The sequence below is a fragment of the Danio aesculapii genome, chromosome 15, assembly GCF_903798145.1.
Source record: "Danio aesculapii chromosome 15, fDanAes4.1, whole genome shotgun sequence".
Lineage (NCBI taxonomy): Eukaryota > Metazoa > Chordata > Actinopteri > Cypriniformes > Danionidae > Danio > Danio aesculapii.
The window spans coordinates 19,124,424-19,142,386 of NC_079449.1; the positions used below are offsets into that span (position 1 = coordinate 19,124,424).

The 17,963-nt window shown below is 37.4% G+C and overlaps 1 protein-coding gene across 1 annotated transcript in view; it reads right to left on the reverse strand.

The window, feature by feature from the left end:
* nrip1a (nuclear receptor interacting protein 1a) overlaps positions 1 to 4,873 on the reverse strand; it is a 53,558-nt gene extending 48,685 nt beyond the window's left edge. The window contains exon 1 of the mRNA XM_056473459.1: positions 4,605 to 4,873. The gene's annotated coding sequence lies outside the window, so the exon portion shown is untranslated. The remainder of the gene's footprint in view (positions 1 to 4,604) is intronic.
* Positions 4,874 to 17,963: the final 13,090 nt, after the last annotated feature.

Sequence of the window (17,963 nt, forward strand, 5' to 3'; positions counted from 1 at the left end):
TTCATACTTTGTACAGAATATACACTCCAAAGAGAAAAAAAATGAAAGATACCAAACAATTACATAATATAATTGATCAAAAGTGCCTTTCAGACAGGGGTTCAGCAGCCTTTGACTACATTTGTTCTCTTTAAAAGAGAAATACTTAGCTAATATGTTGCTTAGATTTACATTAGACAAATAAAATTTTCTTATTTATTCACTGTCCTGTCATTTATTTTCAGTGTAAAATTAATACTTATGTTTAATTTTTAAGTCTAAAGAGAATATGGACTATTGTTTGCTTTTTAATATTGTTTTGTGATGTATTAATTGGTTACTGTGCCGCAATAAATACCACTTTAAAGTATGATACAAGCATAATAATCGTGAAACCGTGATTATCCCTGACTATAATCATACAACCAAAATCTATAATCGTTGTATACCTAATTTAGAGTTGACAAAAATTTTTTAAAAGTGACCCAGAAAATATTACAAAGGCATACATAGAATTGTATGAATGACCAACACTCATTTATCCTAAATCTGTGAAACTTGTTAGGTTAAAAACTTTCACGGGAATCTGTTAATAGTAGATTGTAGACTAAAGATATATTGTATAAACAAATAAAGTTTAAATAATCCCAAAACCTTAAAGAACTCTGCTGATTGCCAACCTGTTAAGTCTTGTGAAAGTCTTAACGCATGTGAAGTTAAGGATAGTTGCACACACGCCATAAATCGCATACCTAATATTGGCCTACTCTATAAAAACATCACTGATACACATCGCTCGCCTCGAGCTGACATTTCTATTCTACAGATGGAAAAATCATTTCTGTGGTGTACTGCTGATAGATGAGCTGGCACACGGAGACATGATTTAAGATGCTTCTTTCCTTTTGCCCTCCACTTTTGCTTACGCCATTAGTTTAATACAGGACTCTTTGCTTGCATTTGTCTTTTTTTCGAACCACCCCCCTCCTTCACAGACCACAACACGAGCCAATTTAAGAGGCACTGTAAATGTCTTTTTCGTAAAAGCAGGTGCACTGCTGAGATCTCATTGATCCCTGATGTTTACAAGATCACGTTGGGCCGGTGTCTCCTCAACGAGCCGTTGCTTGCGTGAGCACCTCTCCTCCTGATTTATCTGACCCCGATCTCACAGCGGGCCGGCAGTAATTTTTTTTCCTCGCAAACTATGAATAATGCACTTCAATCTCCATTATGGTCAATCAATTATGGGTTATGATTGAGGGGCGTGGTGACCTCCTGTCTGCTAGATGATCCTGTCATTATCTCATGAACAATGAACCCCTTCCAGCCATCCATACACATGCACACACCCACACACACACACACACACGCAAACATTTTACCTTTTCACTCCATCCCTCCATTTCCTCATCCTGGCTTTCTTTCCACATGGTCAGATGGCATTTACTGTTCCGCCCTGTGCAAAACGACAACAGTATTTCTGTCTCCCTATGCCAACCACATACTCTGTCAAAGTCCAGTTACCTGAGCTTTGAATTCAATTTGTAATATGATGAACTGACATCATAATATTATTCAGAACAACAAAAAAAGCAATGAAAGAGTTGGCAAACATTTCCAGGGGACTACACGAGCATCATTTCGAAGCCTAAAAAAAATACAAAAGCAGCCACAGGCCAACTGTACTGATAATAAAGAGACAAATCAAACAAACAAACAAAAAACCTTTACAGTATTTCACATATCATACATTTTACGTATCTATGGCTAATGTATATCTTTGAATATTTTTGTCTATTTATGACTTCGCTACAGGAATATTTGAAAATGCTGTAATCTTTACTCTCCCTTAAGTTGACAGCTTGCCGGCTCTCTGCAACTCTCACATGGTCGCCCACTGAAGCTAAGCAGGGCTGTGCCTGGTCAGTACCTGGATGGGAGACCACATGGGAAAGCTTGGTTGCTGCTGTTAATGAGGCCAGCAGGGGGCGCTCAGCCTACAGTCTATGTGGGTCCTAATGCCCCAGTATATTAATGGGGACTCTATACTGCTCAGTGAACGCTGTCTTTCGGATGAAACATTAAACTGAGGTCCTGACTCTCTGTGGTCATTAAAAATGCCCACTGGCCCCTGTCCATCATGGACTCCTATCCATCCTCATATCATAATTGGCTTCATCACCATGTCTACTCTCCACCAATCAGCTGGTGTGTGGTCTGGCACAATATGGCTCCCATGGGGTCATCCAGTTGGATGCTGCACACTGGTGGTGCATGACGAGATCAAAAAATGTGTAAAGCACTTTGAGTGTCCAGAATAATAATAATAATATTAAGTCATTTCAATGCTGTATAACTTTTATTTTATGAGACTGTAAAGCAGAAACAATTTAAAGAACTGCTTTTAACCTTATATTTATAAGTAAAATGGTCAAGAAAATGGTCAATAGTTATTGCATGAAAAATACAATGATATTGTTCTTATGCATTTACAAAGAAAAAATGAAGTATATTACATATCTGCAAGACATGAGGGTCAACAAATGTTGAAAGCATTTTCACCTGTGGGTAATCTATCACTTTAGTAACAAGAAATGCTACAGTAAATCATTCATTTACAAACATGAACTGAAATTGAATTCACAAATATTAGTATTAACCGGCTGTTATCAGTATCCGAGATATCCAGTTCTTTTAATCTACACTTCAGTGACAGGTTCGTTTACAAAAGCTTACTTCACAGCTCCTTAAGAAAGCAGTAATTTAAACAAAACCAACAATGTAATAACCTAAGCTTTAACATAATGTGAGTGGGCCGTCAGGTTTTTAGGTTACATGTCAATGTGATCGCGAGCAAACTGTTCCTCCTGAAATGCAAATATTTGGGACTTTAAGATTAGAACAAACAAAGAATAAGGTCTGATGTAAGGAAAAAGAACCACCCCTGTGGTTTTGATTTAGTCATGCTTAAAGCACTGACATAAATATGAGCACAGCTGCCTGCATACAGTGAAACAGCGTCCCTGCGGATCATAGTATACAGTGCGTTTCATTATTCACTGCAACTGTGCTAATGAAAAAAACTCCATTTAACATGGTCTGACATATGTCATTCCAGTAATCCTATGAGTCAATATTCTAATCCTATTGTTATTCACAAGATACTACACTGATTTGAGAAATGCAACAAAAGCTAGTGGCCTAAATGTATTGTATTTAAAGGTGCAATTATTACACTGACACCTACTGGATTGGTGGCATGCAGTGTGTTTGCTATCTGCTGCAGCTATAGGGCTAATTTTTTGTTTCTTTGTGTTTTGCATTTCTCTCATACTAACTACACAAATACAATACATGTTCTTGGAATCTTGGATTTGCACATGTTGTTGGTGTCTCTTGCTGAAATGCCTTTTCTGGATATGTATAGAAACCCATTTCCGAGGAAAAAAAAGTCACAATTATGGCATGTGATGTCAAAAATTGTGACACTAAATTGAACTTATGAGTTTATAAGTTAAAAATGTAACTTGATAAACGTTTAGATTTTAATCAATCAAAACCTTGAAATACCATTCTAATGCAGCTTCTTATTTTTAACTATTTAATAATTGCGAGCAAGTCTGAATTTTTACTTTTTAAATTAAATGTTAGCTTTTTATATCAGATTTTGGTAAGAAATTGGCTTCCGCAACATGCGGTCTAATGAAACCATAATTGTTTTTTTATGTTATACTTTAAGCCACATAAAATCTAAACTATTAAGTTGATTAATTGCATGACAGTTTTGGTCATGTGATATCAACATGGCTGCGCCCATAAAGGGGCGACCACCCCCCACAATATAAAACAGCTTTTTCTTAAAACTGGCAAGAGTCTCCAATTAGTGATCATCATTTCAGTGCTGTAATTTCTAAAAGTTCAAGATCAAATACTGAAAACACCTTTAATAATCCAACATTAGGTGCAGTCTAGTCACATAACTCAACATACAAATATGGATCCTATGAGTTATTCTTACACATCACAAGCCAGTGTCTGCAATACTGAACTAAAGCCAAAATTATTTTCAGGAGGCTCCTGGTTTCAGGAGAAAGGATTACATTCAGTATGAGAGATAATTTCATGCACTTTAAAGATTTCATACGGGCACTTGAAGAGTCTTGGTTAGACTAATTATGAACTATGAGGTAAGCAAAGGAGCCAGTCATTCTCTTATCACAACCACAGTAACAATGTATCCAGTCCTTTACCTCAGCTCGGCTACTATTAGCACAACAACACGCTTTTATACCACATTTCACGTGTTTGCCATCTCCCTCAATTAATGAACTTGTGTAGCCTATATTCTGGTACGGGATGCGTATAGTCGCTTTCAGGTAATCGTCCGAGAGCGTGCGTTTGATAAAACAACCACGCATATTCTACGTGCATGCCTTCATGTAAACATTCAATGAAATAAACGAAGACTCAAACTGGAAACGTCACAGCTCCCACCACCCCGTATTTTATCACCTGCTTATTTTCTCACAAGCCATTAAAATACAAAGCGCGTTCTGGCGTTGCTACTAATGCATTGGTACCACCGACAAATAAACTCATCTTATTTTCACACCCAGCCTTACCTGTTCGGGTGGTGACTGAAGAGAATCCCGTTGAAAAATATGCTGCATTTATGGGAAGAGTCGGAGAGGCGCGTATAACATTTCTCTTAACGAACAATTCAGATGTTTAAAAAAAACGGAAAAGTGGCTGGGGCTGACAGCGTCTATTCCCCACATGTGCGGTTTACTAGTGCTCTTGAGTCCTGCAGTCAGTCGCTTGACTGAATTGTTTATTCAAGGCATCCCCGGCACTCTGCAATGCCATGTTCACTCCTCCTACCCTCATGGACGTTAGAGAGAGTCGATTCTTGAACGAGTCGTTCGTGTAGTCATTCAAGCGAATCGATTCGTTTAGCGTTTGTAGTTCACCTGAAAATATAGAATCAAACATACTTTTTCTTGGTGCACAGTTCGAACGGCGAAATTACACACACAAACATAGAGACAAAAAAGGGACAGATAGACAAAACAGAGACAAACTATAAGCTAACACATTTCAAAACATAGATATATTGTGAACAACAATGGGACTTTGAAATACAACAAAAAAATTCTCACTGTGTTTTCTTTGCTTATTGATTAAATGCTGACAAAATTAGCACAATCTTATTGTAGTAGCCCAATTACTGAGTTTATGAGGAAAAAACTTTTCAGAGTGGTTTCAATTGAACATCTGTGACGAGGTGGATAACACATTAAGCATAATTAAACAGAAATGCAGCTATATATAGTTTACTTAACAATATTTTACAACAATAACAAAACATAAATGACATAAAATGACTTTAGAGCAGACTTCTAAGTGATTGTTCAAATGAATCACTGAATCGGTTTATTCGGTTCACTAAAACGAACGAAGCCCAAGTGAACCGGATCACTGAGATGAACCAGTCTGCTAATGGACGCCACCCTTAAAGCCACAGCTTAACTGTGTGTCCTCTTCCTAACCCTGTGCTTTAACTCAGATCATGACTTGTATGATCAGATCACATGTAAGCAAGAGGTTCACACATGACTCTCAGATGCTATATACTGTAGCCTATATACTGTAAACTTATGTGTGGATGCCTTTTATATGAGGCTTCTCTTTCCCATTTTACTTGCCTGAAGCTAAAGTCTAGATCCTCCCTGTGGTAAAATGAATGCTAGAAAAAAAGGGGGGGAAAGCACATTTTAAAAGCACATCCTGCCTAGTTCAGCCGTTCTCTTCCTTAAAGAGTCTTGTTTTTTACACCAAGTTCACACCTCTTGGGACCCCATATGACCAGTCAACAGTTCTGGCTGGAGTAAACATGCCCTGCTGGGGTTACAGATGGGCTATATCCTGATGGGACATAGTATCAGCCATCAAGTTTTTCACAGCTTTCTCCTGCATTCAAAGAGATGTTAACATCCCAGCTGCCCCTCCTTACAGTAAACACCAACTCCCTCCCAAGACAGTCACATGTTTCACTAGTCTGTGACAATCTTTGATGAAACCTTTTGCTCATGTGTGATGTTTACTTTTTTTTTGCTTTTACAAGGATTTGTCTAAAGACAGGTTTAAATTTAATATAATGTAGCCTATCAGTGGGTGTGTATGTGGGACTACTGTATACATGCAGACTTACGGGGGCTGATAATATAGCTACAGTTTGTGATGAAAATTATTCATTCATTCAGTTTCTTTTCGGCTTAGTCCCTTTATTAATCTGGGGTCTCCCCAGCGGAATGAACCGCCAACTTATCCAGCATGTTTTACACAGCGGATGCCCTTCCAGCTGCAACCCATCACTGGGAAACATCCATACTCATTCACACACATACACTACAGACAATTTAACTTACCCAATTCACCTATAGCACATGTCTTTGGACTGGGGGAAAAGGGAGCACCCAGAGGAAACCTACGGGAACACGGGAAGAACATGCAAACTCCACACAGAAATGCCAACTGACCCAGCCTAGGCTCAAACCAGTGACCTTCTTGCTGTGAGGCAATCGTGCTACCCACTGCGCCACCGCGTTGCCCGAAATAATAAATAATTTATTTATGGAAAGATATACTTCATCAAACAGAAGAGTTTGACAAAATCAGACAGTTGAGATTAACTGATTTGCAGTGAGTGTGTCTGTGTGTGTGTATAAACTGCCTGAGTTTGTCATATATATAACTAAAGACTGTTATATAATATACTTTACATATTTTGACAAAATGTGTACATAGTAGATTATTAAAACTATGAGTAAGACCTGCAGTATATAATTTCATTATTAGTTTCAATAAAATAAAATGAGATGCTCCACCATGCATTTGGAAATTTATTTTATGTATATTTATAGAATAATGAACCAGCACTCAGTCACCAAAGACCCTTTTTATCACAGCAAAATCCCAGGCAAGCATGTATGGCCAAGTACTGTATAATCATGGGTTTAAATAACACATTCATTTCCTCTGTGCGACTCTAGAAACGGATAATGGTTCAAACAGTGATCCCAGAGAGCAGAGGCAAAAACAAAGAGACTTTGGCCTCAGCATGTGACGGTCACAAAGAGAAACATTCGGTCTGCCAGGAGACAATGACCTTTGATTCCACTGATTTCCCTTGAACCTTCAATGACCAGGAAGAGCAAAGGCTCCCTGGGCAGGCAGGTGCAAACAAGGATATGGGGTGAGAAGCACAAACTGCCATCTCCCCTTTGGACTCAAATACAAAGGTTGCAGGTCTTGCCAAAGACGCCTCCATTGAGAGGAAAATTACTGTTTAACACAATATTGACACAGCCACTGAAAATAGGTTTTGTGAAGTCAAAGAGAGGTGAACGCCGATTACATATGCCTCTGCATAAAAATATGGTTGTAGCAGCTGATTAAATCAAAGAATCTGGATTCGTTCGCAGAGCACAGCATTGCTACATCATAACTTGAGTTAATTGATGCCCAGAAGCCAAGCTGCTAGTCTCGGGTTGTGCTGAACTGCTGATGATGAAGTTTTGTCACTTTATCTTCATATGACAATGTACATTTCCTCAAGCAATATGTTCAAAGGTCTTGGCGCATAACTGTAAAAACAATTCAGTGAAGCTGTCAAAAAAGTTATTCAGCAGCCTCTCTGAAACAGATATTTTGTCACGCTAAGCTTTTTTAATGAACTATAACTGGGTCAAACACACTCTGTGGTTTTACATGGCGGGTAATGGGAATTGAGAATAGTTGTGACAGTTTCATGCAATACTTTTAAAAATAAAGTTTTTTGTTGATTATTCCAGTGTAAATATGTATGTTGCATTGGCTCTAAAAGTAAATGTCTGATCATTTCATTGTAGCCGAGAATTTAGGTGTTGTGGCTGAATTTTACTATTTAAATCTGCTGGTAATTTAATCACCCTAAGGCCATCTGAGATGTTTCTTCAGCAGAACATTAAAGACATTTTTTAGCTGATAACATGGTCCTTGCTGATCCATAAAATGCAAGTCAATGGCTACTGGCACCTTGAAAGTCCAATATATGTATTTCTTGTGGAGAAATTCATGGATTTTTATCCCATCATTGAATCGGTTTATTTACTTATGTAAATGTGTGTAATTGTATATTTATTCAGTTTTCATATGGATTTCAGAAATATTATAATATTACAGTTTGTAAAGTAATATTTTCTGTCTTTAAGTAGATGTAATATACGAGAGACTTGCTTTGTTTACCAAACAAGTGGATCTAATTGATTGTAGATTGTAATGGATTTGCAGTGTAAGCCTTAAATAAAAGTAAAACATTTTTTTTTTCATGTTTTAAGTTTTTAGTTATACTATCAAAATCATTTAGCAAAAAAATCTGCAGGATTTTTTTTTACAATTCTGCACAGAAATAGCAATAAAATGTTCACAGATTGTGTCTGTATGACTCTTGATAATACTTTGAGGTTTTTGGAATAGAACAATCTGTCAGTGCAAGAACTAGACATAATTACAACATTATTACCATTAATCTACAACCTCTGCAAATAGTCCAAAACAGTCTGGAGCATCAGATTACTTTTGCGCTGGTAGTTATAGGAACCAGGTCCCTGAAAACTAAATTGTCTGATTAGACCTTATTTTTGGTTGCATTTTCACCTTCACTACAGGCTCTGCAAATAGTCCTAAATGTGATAATAACAGCCTGGAGCATCAGATTACTTTTGTGCTGGTACTTAAAGGAAGCAGGTCCCTGAAATCTAAATTGTCCCCTTAGACCTTTTTGTGCGTGTTTGCATTTTCACCTTCACTAGTACCCCTGACAACATCAACATTACATTGAATAAAATCAAAAACTGAAACATGGAGGATGATATGATCAAAGCTGTGTTTTTGTTTTGTGTCATTTTTATGGTAACAGAGATTGAATACAGATGTATAAATTATGCGACCAAATAACCAAAAAGGATAGATAAAATACACAGCAAAATCACCACTGTTAATTAAACTCTAAGAGAGTAAATTTTTTTTACTTTACTTTCTTTAAGTAGAAAGTTACCTTTGGCTTCACCTCACAAACAAATCAGCGTTTACATTACACACATCACAGAAAAAATGTAGGCAACACGAATACATTCAAAGTCTTCATATATATCACATTAAAAAACTCTATTTAAAACCCTATACATACTTCGGACCCAGTATTTAAAATTCTAATGGCAGTCAGCACAAAGGGCATTTGATACATATATTTCTTTACTTGAGATTGCTTAAAACGTCTTTTTGATGGCAATTTTTAACACTTTACCAGTGTATATATATAATCCACACTGGCCAGAGTTAAATTAACATTTTCAAAAGTGTAAACACACTGGTTCAAGAGTTAAATATTGTTGTCTTGTTTTATCAGTAATCATTCATATACTTTATAAATGCAATACATACTGTTCTAGTCGATAATTTCAAACATTACACCAGTCAGATAATACTCTTTACACTGTCAATGTGAATTAAAAACCATAATACAACACTTCACTCTAAAACATAGAAACACCAGGATTTTAACTCTGGCAATTTTGCTGTTTACTAAATTACCACAACAATTTGTAATGATGCTGTACGTATCATTAAGGCTGAGAAAATAACACAACACCAAAGACAAATACAACAGGTAGATGCTGCTAACTTCAGCTTTCTGTATGTTTATATCTTCTTACACTTTATAATACGGTGTACACCTACATCACTGATCATTCCTATTGTGGGTTACTACGAGGAAGGACATAATGTAGTTACCCCAAAAGGAGTTCCTATAATCAAAATGGTTGTGAAAAAATTTATTTGTGCTTTAGTAGTTGTACACCAGTAATTCTATGAATCAAGAAAACTTAAGAGAATTAAAACTGATTTGATTCACAAAAGCAGGCACTGAAAACACACGCACGCACACACAATGTTTTAGATTTAGTTATACAGAGCAGTATATTGTAACAATATTAAATTGCACAACAGGACTTTTATAGACAGCATCAGCATTTTCCCACTTATGCTCCATTTGAGACCAGCAAGATTTTAGGGCCTGGAGTTTAACCAGTTTTTCCCCAGGATCCCCTTTTACTGCAGTGCAAATGCACAAAACCATTCAAGAATGGACACAGGCCAGAAATCTGCAGCAAAAAAAAGGTGGTGGGGGGTGGGTCTGACCTCACGTCTCCTTTTTATCTTGTTGTTTCATTTTAAAGTGTTAGGCTGTTGCATTTAAACTAATTTGGCAAAGCAGTGAGTTTGCCCATAGGGGTTAATTGCTTGTTTTGGCCTGTGGCTGGTGTTCATATATACTGGAGTGTTTCCTGTCCATTAATGTGTCAATTATTTGTTTTTGTTTAGCGTGTGTCAATATCCTCACTGGCTTGTTAATGGGACATAATACTTAGTCAGTGGCTTTTAGTTGGATTCTACATCTTCCTATGTGCTTGCCGGGGGAAGCGATGTGGCTTTTGGACGCATGCTTGTTTGAGGTGAGACACTCTGTGGATTTAGGCCTTGTATCATAATGTAACCCTCGTTATTTCCCTGAGCGATGCAGATCAATAACTGCTGTTTATGCATGCAGCCCACATATACGCCACTACATTTCAGGGAAAGTAAGGTTGCTATTATGGCTGTTTAAGGTCTGGCACGGTTTCAGTGTCCAAAGAGGAAGCACTGCAAATAAAAGACAAACGTCCTAGCGAAAAGGTCTCAGTGGATAAGAAACCATTATGATGTTTCTTCATTGTGCAAAAGAGATTTTATCAAATAATGGTTCAAATAAAACTATTTATTATTCATAATGGAGAATCATTATCAAATGTTTACAAAATATCACAGATAAATCACTAGCGGATAGATGCATAGGACAAAGTTGGGCCTGTTTATCAGAAATTCCATTTACTACTCATTACTCCTTCCTAATGTAATATTATTATTGCCAGCTTTATTACTTGCTATATGACATTTGCGTCAAATGCTACAAAATTGAGTTTTTTCCACTTAACAGTCTGAATTTGCATGTCCGCTTTTTTTGTTAATGCCAAGTACATTTACGTAATTGTACCTTATATTCACGGATTAATGTTATGATCTGAAAGGTGTTAGTGGTTCTGTGTTAGTGTTCTACGTTTGCACTTTCAAAATCCCTGTTGTGAATCAGAGGAAGATCTTTTCCAGATCCATCACTTTATATGATGAACACCCACTTTATTTACACTTTCTGACAAAGACGTTTGATACATAAAGATGGTACTGTCATTGTACTGGAGAAAGAGCAATGTGTAATATGGCAAAACTAGAACTGCCATCCAAACAATAAGCTAGGTCCAGAAGTATTTTTCCAGTCTATTAGTCATTGTCAAAAATTCACAAGCCATGAACCAAACTAACCAGCTAAAAAGAGATTTACAAAACTACAAACTTTAATTTAATTCAAATAAATATATCAATATCAGTCAAAGATAAAAACTTATGAGGAAATTAACTACAATCCCACAAAGCATTACCCTTAAAACAATCAAATTAAGGATGACAGAAAAATTTTACCTTTTTCATTTCAATTGTTTGGTTGGATGTAGAACATATTTCAAGTTTATTGTACATATAAATGTTTAAGTATTCTAAGAGTGGTTGATTCGATTAATATGCAGTTTTCATGGCAATGCGTGCAGCTATAAAGCTTTATTTTTGGTGCACTTTGCTTCTGCTTTTATTTATTTTTTGCTTGTGGAACCATTATGATTTTTAATGGCATTTAAAGAGCCCCTATTATGGGTTTTTGAAATGACCTTCCATGCAGTGTGTAACACAGCTCTAAGTGAAGTGAAAAATCCAGCTAAGGCTTAAATCTGAAAGTGCACCGTGTTTAAAACTATTGATTCATCTACAAAAGAGTCGACTCAAAGTGATTCAAATGAATCGCTGCTGTAATGAGTCTTTAGCCGTGTCGGGGTGGCGTCGATAAGGAACTCAAGCATTTGTTGTGCGCGTAGACCCGGGAAAATTGGCCCCTGGCCCCACCCACAAACACTGTAGAAAGAAAAAGAGGAAGACAAACACTGTAACAGATACCGGTTAAATCATGTCATGAAGGCGCTGTGCTCCGAAGTGTGAGGGAAAGTTAGTCTTACATTCTCTGTGAAGAGTCATTATAGCCCAGCCTTGTGCTGTGTTCCCGTCATTTTTTTAACAAGTGCTACAGCAAAACACACTTACAACGGGGGATTCATCGGCCATTTGTGAAAGGAAGGATCAGAAAAGACTATTGATGTATGGGACTTTGTTAGAGCTTGACAGGAACTTTACAGTATACAGTTCTTGGATCAGTTTTTTCCTCCATTTCAGAAGTATAAGTAAGTGCGATTAAAATGAGTTCCTCCTTGTTTTCTCCAGCTTGCAAATTATGTTTTTAATTGTGTTTTGTTACTTGTAACCACTTGTATTGTATCTGGATAACTTTTTATATTCTCATATCACGTCTAAAACTACATTGAAAGCACAATGCATGGTGCTTTGTTTACAGATTTAAATGCGTTTGTGAGCTCATGATCCTCTGCCATTTGTCTGCTATGGCCACCATAAGCTGTTCCCTCACACATGCGGCGGTCAAGTTTCAAAATAGTTCAGTTTTTGCCCCTGTGGGGATTAATACTGAATGTGTGTCACTGTTTTTAATTATGGTTAAGAATAGAGCAATATGATGGTGTTAAACTGCATTGCTTTAATGTACTCCTGCATTTGGCTCACACTGACTACAGCTATGGTCACACTGGGCTTTGTGTGTGCGAAATTCTGTCGTACTGCGCTGCGAAAAGGGGCGGGATTAAATAAGATGATTAGACATTAAAAAAGCGAGCGATTGCTCCATGTTTTAAATTTCTGTCCAGAGAGGTCCTGTTTTGATCCTCGATTGGTCTCACGCAGTCAAGTGATGCGGTTTTACAGGTGAGAGTTCACCAAGCTTGAACTTTGCACCCAGCGAACAGCGAAACTTAACGCATGACCCCGCGTTTCCGGTCTGACGCATTCGCGTGCGTGTGAATGGAAGTCTACAGGAGGAAAAGTCAAGTGTGACCGCAGCTTACTTCAAAGTTGTTTATAAGCAGTGGCGGGCGATTTTCTCAACGCAGTCGACCAATCGCAACAGAATGGGTCATCGGACCAATCAGCGCAGATTAGCATCGTGCTAAGGAGGGTTTTGGAAACAAATTAATCGCTGAACAAATCATATGGGAGTCATTGGGATTAGGTAAAATAAATGCATATTATTATACTTTCCTTCCTAATCTTAACTGCCTCTCTGGCTATACCACTAACTGTACTCTCTCTCTCTCAAAAAAAAAAAAAAAATGTACTAATGCTTAGCTTCTTAGACTTTACACACCTGAAACTTGTCTATAGCACTTGTTCACTGCTGCTCTTATAGTTGTGTAAATTGCTTCCTTGTCCTCATTTGTAAGTCGCTTTGGATAAAAGCGTCTGCTAAATGACTAAATGTAAATGTAAAGACAATGAAAGTATTTTTTGACCTTGCATATCAGACTGTTGTTGGAGACCCCAAAACCAAAATATAACTTTTTTAATGCATAATAGGGGATCTTTGACATTTGAGATCAAAACCCGAAGTTTTCATAAACACTTCAGTGGTATAATGTGAAATGTCTTGGTCAGTTTAGTCCAAACTCCAATCAAACAGCAATTAAAAACAGGCCAAAACAAGTATTGAAAAGACCCTATCCTCACAAGACTCTATATCTAGCCCAGTGGTATCATTGGTAAAATGTATTATATTCTAATTCATGCATTTTCCATCTTCCAAGCTATAGTTTTCTTCAATGTTGATGTCACGACAGTTCTGGAAATTAATTTAAGAACGACTGGATTGTTGGATTTCAAAATAGCATGGATTGAAGCAAGAGACCTATTGTTGTAACTTATAAAAGAATATAACTCTATGATTAATTCTAATAACTGTATAATTATTACTGTAATGTGTTACTCCCCTACACTAGCCGCATTTCCATACTAACATAAAGCACTTAAAAGGTGCACTTAAAATCATAACAGAGAATCCTTATCAGTTGTTTACAAAATATCACAGATACATCACTGTTATGTTTGCTACATCCCAGTTTTTTCAGCAAATGTGTTTCCATCTCCCGTTATTCACATGAACTCTTTGCAAAAGCACCTGAAGTGTAAAAACCTTCCAGTAAATAAATGAATTTATATTTGAATATGGCAGTCCCATCACTCTTTTCTCATGCGATACTTTAAAAATGCACATTAACACAAGGTGATGGAAACCAAGCTATGCTGTTCAGGTACGCCCGCTTACTCAAATTTGTTCAAAGATATCTCAAAAGAGCAAATGAAAGGTAAGTAGAGGAGAAAGAGACTGAGAGAAAAGGAAATAACCCCATGAGTGTATTATGCGCAGGGTTGTGACACACTGTGGCTTTCTGGGCTTGTGTGGCAGAATGGAGAGCGGGGGCGGAAGACTTGGCGGTTTTACAGAGGAAAGGCCTCACTGTGTGCACATTGTGCAGCCATGTGTGGCATCACCACAGTTCACATCTTACCCATGTATAGTCTCCCAAATTTCCCCAATGGGATTTCCAATTCTCATTGGCCTTGTTCCCTTTTTATCCGAATGCTTAAGCATGGAAAATCACTGACCTAGCTTTGGGGAATCGAAAGGTTTAGAGATGTATGAGCTGTGCATAACCTGCTTATCCAGCAAACACACAGATAGTCAAACCCACTGTATGAAATCAGATGCATTTTTAAACTCATTGATTTTGAATATATTAATCAGTATTCTGTTCCACTTTGAAATGATGCTTTGACTCCTGGCAATGAAATGACATTTGAGTAAATCTCCCTTGAATCTCGCTGGCGTAAATGGTTAATATTTCTCCTTTGTAGCGAGGAAGGCATGTGATAATCCTACAGTTGAATGGGGTAACCCTATCAAAAGCTGGACTTTTCTGTGACAAATTGCTTATGTTAATCTCTACATGAGCATACCTCTTATCGATGTGCTGAGGTCTCACATTTATTTTGCCTTGGGCGACTGTCTCCTCCATGTGAAGGATCTCACATTTTAATCCACAGATCACAATGAATGGGGCGAGTATCTCATTTCTCATTGTGCGCTCCTTCCATTTAGGCTCCATGCTTAAGGAAAGGCGAGCGAATGAGGATTGGAGCTGAATAGGACCGCAGGGTGAGGCGCTCGGAGCTAGGGCTGCTAAGTCATCAGGTGGAGGGTCATCTCGGCCCTTTGTGTGATTTAATGTTGGGTAAATGTCACCAGCGAACATCCCAGATCTGGCTATTCACTATCAGCCTTTCACTCACTCTATAGGCAGTTCTAATAGTGTTACAGGGCTTTGTGACATTAAATGTTTTCGATTTAAATGTCTGCTCAGCCTTTCATTCTAAAGCATTTAATTGGGCCTGTCAATTAGTTAAAAGTAAAATTAAAATATTTAAATGGTGTGCTCATTGAATAATCAAATAGATCACTAATTAATTTTCAACATCAGTTGTTGGAGCAGAGATCAAGGTCCCAAAATGCAATTTGAAACATCTGTGAATGGCAAAATAGAGGAAATCTATTAAATAAATATTATATCATTAGCAAAATGTATATTATACATTTTACTAATATTATAAATATTAAATATTATAAAGGTCAGAAATGAAATTTAAAAAATGAAAATGTGCTGTAAGCATGGATGAATTGTTTTATAATACACATTAAAGTGAAAAGACATTTCCTCCAACACTTAATCTTTGTTTTGTTGTTTGGATAAAAATGAAATGTTTGAGCTGCTCTGTTTTAGTGCTTTAACACAGCTCATTAGTGTTAAAATGACTCAGATAACAAATCAAATTAAAAAAGCAGAGCTTCACAGATACCAAACTAAGTTCCACCCTGACACTTCAATTATTAATGGTGAAAGAGTGTCAGGTAAGATGCAAGCAGCTAAATATTTCATATTTGACAACTTTTTTTATATATAAATGTAGAATGACAAGTAAATGTAAAACATTGAATAATTTAAATGATATGCATATATTTCTTAATTGAATGTGGCGGCAAACATTTTGTGATTTTAACGCATGCACATATTTGCATTTAATACAAATATATACTTTAGAATAATTGCAAATGATTACAAAGAAGTCCTTCCCTTACAAAATAAAAGAAAAACAAACATGGAACACATGTAAAATATTCATTTTTTTTCATGTGGGGTCACCACAGCAGAATGAACCGCCAACTTATCCAGCATATGTTTTATGCAGCGGATGCCCTTCCAGCTGCAACCCATCACTGGGAAACATCCATACACACTCATTCACACACAATACACCTATACAGCATGTCTTTGGACTTGTGGGGGAAACTGCAGCACCCGGAGGAAACCCACGTGAACACGGGGAGAACATGCAAACTCCGCACAGAAATGCTAAAGACCCAGCCGAAACTCAAACCTGCGATCTTCTTGCTGTGAGGCTACCCACTGCACCACATGTAAAACATGTAGAACACAAATGAAACATGTTTTGGCACATTTTCATGCAGGACAAAAAGTGATCACAATTATTCTTTCAAAAAAAACATCCCAAAACCACGTTTGATTTGTGTTTCACAAGAATTTAAGTTTCGCGTTTGATTTTACCATGTGAACCAAATTTGACACCAATAAGAGTTTACTCATTTACAACCAAAAAATACCATCATCCAGTGTACAAGACATGCTTACAACCGTTCTGTATGAGTCAGGAAGCATGATAATATGGTTTCATTTTTATTTAAATATTAATTAAAGTTGACCTAAAACATAAAAGGCAAGTAAAAAAAAAAATAAGCCATCTCACAAGTCAACAACGTGAAATGCAAATGACTTCGGCTTTGTGTCCCAGAGATTACTAACACAGTTGGCTCTTTTTTGTGTGCGTGTTATTATTTTTTAATGAGTTTCTTTTTCTGGCATGTCCTATATTCTTTCAAAAACATGTCAGAATTGTCCGTCTCGCGCAGACGGGGAGCTGAGAAGCAGGTCAGGCGCTGATCCACATGTGTGGTGGTTTGTGGATGTGCGCAGAGGGGGAGTGGAGCTCCGCCAAAGCGTTGCGATGTGTCAGACCTGCTCGCTCTTTTGTGGCGTGCCATTCATTCTCCTCGCATGCTTTGTTTTCATGTCTTGTTGACCTACTTTGCGCTCTTGGAGTAATCCTCCTGGCTCCTTCCACGGGTGGTTGGGGTGGAGCACTTTGCTATGCCTGTCCCTCATTTGAATATCAGATAGCAGGAGAAGGTCTCTCCGAAAAAGAAAAAAAAAAACAGGAAAATCATCAAGGACTGTCTGGAAGTGGAGCACAAGGCCGTTACGTGCATTGTCTCAAGGGCTTGGGCTTGAACTCATTTACCAAGGCCTTGGCCTGTAATCGCAAAGACTATTCAGAGTCAATGCATTGTGCTTTTGAGTAAGGCTATCTATTCTTAGAGGAAAGACTTGAAGTCGGTCCCCAGTGTTGGCGAGTTCAATGAAATATAACCCTGTTTGAAGCCGGGCTGGTTTTATTCGTCTGTCAGACTCGTTCAGAGCTCTTTTGTAGATTGTGAAGTCATTGTAACTGTATGCTTGTTTGACTAATGCCTGCTCAAGTAACATTATGCTTATTATGTTTAAGATGCAAAGCGATTTAGTTTTTATATTAGGTTATGACAGAAGTGTTTTAATATACTTAAAACTTTTGAACAGATCAAAGAAACTTCTTGATTATGTGCATTTGTAAGTTTGATCGGCCTGATTTTTTTATGATTGCCAGAGTCCCTGGTTAATAAACTGGATCTGGCCCAGGCGCTTCCCATTGCAAAGCAACCAGCGTAATTA